This window comes from Harpia harpyja, chromosome Z (assembly GCF_026419915.1).
Source record: "Harpia harpyja isolate bHarHar1 chromosome Z, bHarHar1 primary haplotype, whole genome shotgun sequence".
NCBI classification, from domain to species: Eukaryota; Metazoa; Chordata; class Aves; order Accipitriformes; family Accipitridae; genus Harpia; species Harpia harpyja.
Window position 1 is genome coordinate 21,648,372 of NC_068969.1, and position 4,021 is coordinate 21,652,392.

The window sequence follows — 4,021 nt, forward strand, 5'->3', positions numbered from 1 at the left end:
TTCCCTGTGTATATACACACATTTACGTATGAACTTATGTATATGTAAGTGTATGAACTTATGTATATGTATGTGTGTGCGTGTATATATATATCTATAGGTTGAGACTGAAAATACAGTTTGGATCAAAACCAGTACATTTTAAAAGAGAACAGAAGCTTTTAGCAAATGAAGGTTAAAGACATTAGGTTGTCAGTGAAAAAGAAAATAGGCCCCTACCAGTATGTTAAAAAGCAAATAAAACATCAGTATGTACATTACCATTGTGATCTGTTTTCTGATACATCGTGTATTAAAAAAGAGGGAGGAAGCAGAACAACTTGTAGTGCTGGAGATGACACTGAAACTTTAAAAGACTGAGAGTGCACTGCAGCAAACTGAACGAAGTGGGAAGCAAATACGCAGAAAGCACAGCTCTCTTTGGAGCAGAAACGCATTATGGTGAGAGGCTGTTTGACCATTCTATTTGTTGAGAAAGTTATAAAGATCAAGATCATTAGACTGAGTAAGGAGTCAAGATTTACAAGAAAAGGAACAGTAACATGAAAAAATAGAGATGGAGCTTTTTATTTGAACTGTCAAATTACATTTATTATTCAAACACTGTAACCATCAACTGGCTTAACAGCAGAAGGAGCCTTGAAAGATGAGATATAAAAAGAACTTAAACACAAGGCGGGAGAGAACAATATGATCAGCATAAGGGCAACAAAAAACAGCCCAGAAAGTTGTATTCTGAAAAACTTCTGCGGCCTATAAAGAGGACACAAACTGGGCTGAATGTTGTGACTTCAGTGTAAGCAGTGGCTGGACTGCAAGACATGCAACAGAAGCATTTTACTGATAGAAAATGCCAAAGGGAAGAAGCTGCAGGGAGTATGTGCATTTTGTTAGCAGCACAAAATCACTTGTGTCAAAAAGCAGAGAGACACACACATAAAATGAAGTGCCTCTACGATGAACGTGCTGCCTGCGCCGTGGGACCAACAGCAGTAACATCCTCAACAAAGAAATAAAGAAGCTGCATAATTTAGCTGCATATAAATGCATACTCAGAAAAACGTCCTTTCATCCTTACTTTGAGTTTTAGTGTACGCACATACGTACACACACGCGCACACGTAGGCATATATATGCATTTTTTCTAATGGCAGAAGTTTGCCTGTGTCCTCTGATAGCGTGGAATGCCAAAATAATTCAGTATCATGTCAGAATATATCAGCTGTAAAAAGCAATGCATCTGGGGATGTGATAACGTAAACAATCCTAAGCAAAATTTTATTTCTACAAAGAATCTTTCTGTTTAAGCTGCTTTTCCTTATCCTTCAAGGATATGGTGTGTATTCATCTGAAGATAACGTATATCAATTCTAAGCCACGTTTATGAACTTCATTCAAGAGCCAGGACTCCTCTGAGTTATTAAACCATTAAAGGCCTCTGTCACTTTTCATATCAAGGTTAATAATCAAATTATTAAAACAGTTAAAGTTAGAACTGCAGCAGTAAAAATGCAACATTGTCACCCATTTTATGAGATTCAAGAACAATCCTAGATGGTTTTTGATGTGAAAACTGTGTTGAACTGTTTGCAGTTAAAAGGTAGCTGCTGGAAAAGGAACTTAAAACACTGGTCATAATGCTATCAAAAGGAAGTTGTTTGATTGTTCTTTCCAGTACAAAAATTTATCTTGTGTTTCATTTAAATATATTAACAATCCTCCATCACTTTAATTTACCTGAGTTTCTTTAGATTAGGAGTCTGAATGTGCTTCCAACATCAGAAGTGCCTAATCAAGAACAATGATGCATTTGCACCGTACGATTAACAGCTGCTTTGGTCCTGACAAACTCTGAAGCCAGGCAGTACAAAGGCTCTCAGCAAAACACATCGTACACACGATTACGTTTTGACTTACAGGCTTGCCAGCACTAAGGGAGAGTGCTAGCAGAATAATCCCTGTAAAGGACCATGCCTGGAGGCGATGTTAACTCCTGCGTTGGACCCAACCTGCTGTGAAATCCTCAGTGTGGTGGGCCATTTCATGTGCCAGGGAAGAAGCTTCCAGGATGGAGTCCCCCAACGTCATGGGAAGGTGAGAGGAGAGAAATCGGACTTCTCTCTGACTTCTGTGGAGCTGCAGCTTCAGGGTTTGGGGTTTTGTTCAGATACTCATGGCCTCAAGTACACCTGAGAGCTATGACTTAACAAATCTAGTTTCTGGGAGCAGTCTAGAAAAGGATCCCTCATTTTGGGCTAATCTCCACCTGGCATCTTCTGTCTCCCTTCATGTTTTGTGGAGAGTGACCAGTTAGATATTTGTAACTCAGTCAAGTAATGCTAATGCAGTAACAATTACTACTGCTTCATCTTGGTAAAATTCTGGATTTGGGCATCCTTAGTTTCCTTATTGAAACTAACAGAATTATTCATGTGCTTATATGTGTGTTTGAGCATTTTACTCTTTAGAAACTTACTTCTGAAAAGCTAACCAACAGCTGGAGTTAATGTTACATGAAAAGTTTTTATCTAATTCACATTTTCAGTAACTTTTAACCTTCTGAATTTCTGCAGTTGCATTTGAATCATCCAGACATGGCTTCTTTAAGTGTAAGCCATTCTGGGGAAACCTGACTAAAAAATGTGGATCCTTCTACAATTATATGTAAATATATATATATTTGCAAGTTATTTTTAATAGGCAGTGGAAAGTCAAAATTTGCTGTAGAAACATTTGCTATGGAAACATTTTCCTGCAGGAGAAATGTGTTGAAATTCATTCAAGAAATCTTGCTGACAACTTAACTGAATTCTATTGCTGTTGCTATTTTGGGACAGTGTGAAAGATTTATCTGGTTTGTGAGAAGCTAAAAGATGGTGTTGTACATTGTATGATGATACAATGAATTTAGCCTTTGTGTTACCTTTCCAACTTGTGCACTATAGCAATCTTTCAGTTTTATGATTGGATGATGTGTATCAAACGTCTCCGTACAACACTGCAGACTTCTTATACCTTTAGTTAGCTCTGTGTTGCTCTTAAACATTGCTACGACATCCAGATGCTGGGTACTACTGTGATTCAAAAATCCACAAACATGTAGGAAATGATAGGACCTCTAGCCAAGTGACCAAAAAACCAACGGTGTTTGAGACAGTGGCCTTCTCATTTAGGTCACAGGAGTAAATCATATGAAAACCATTTATCTAAAACATATGTAGCTGAACAAAAAGCAGAGCAAAATTCTTCCAATAGTTGTGTATCCAATCACCCGAGTTGTGTTTAGAAAGTGAAAAAAAATCATGTCCTTGAAAGAAAACCAGGCTTTAGTGCACACCAAAATAAAATTATAATTAATGCAACCAGTATCTCTAATGTGCCTTAGCAATAAATGCTCATTCATTAATAAACTGCAGCACTGGTAGTGTGCTTCTATACAAGAAAAATAATCTCCCTTAAGGAAGGTTCAGAAAACAGGAAAGAAATAGTAAAGACAAAACCCATTGCTTAAAATCTAACTTCTAACTTTGATTTGAAGTAGATAATGTAAAGTAGACATGGCAGTATTTGTGTGATAATTTGCTAGAAACAACCTACTTGAATTAACTTCTGATTCTATTAGCTTGCTATTGTTGAAGATAGCAATATAACGATGTAAAAGTTACTCCCTCGATGTATATTGTTTCTTTATAGTAAAATGCCATGATTTATTATTTTTATTTCCTACCTCCTGTTTTTTTTCTCTGGAGGAATAGCTGATTAGTCTCACTTCAGGCAGTTTCAACCAGAAACAGAGAAACAGCTAAAACAAGCTAGGAAAAAACACTACAGGAGCTATTTTGCTCTCTCCGTAATTTGAAAGAGCTCTTCAGCCACTGTGCTGGTAAATTCCACTGGGTTCTGCTGGAAGAAAGAGAACGCTGCAGGCGAGGCGCTGAGGAATTAACTTGTTTTTTTTTCAGCTGCGTCTCTCTCCTTTTTGGAAAATATTTTTAGATGAAATCCTTGTTGTAGCCTAAAA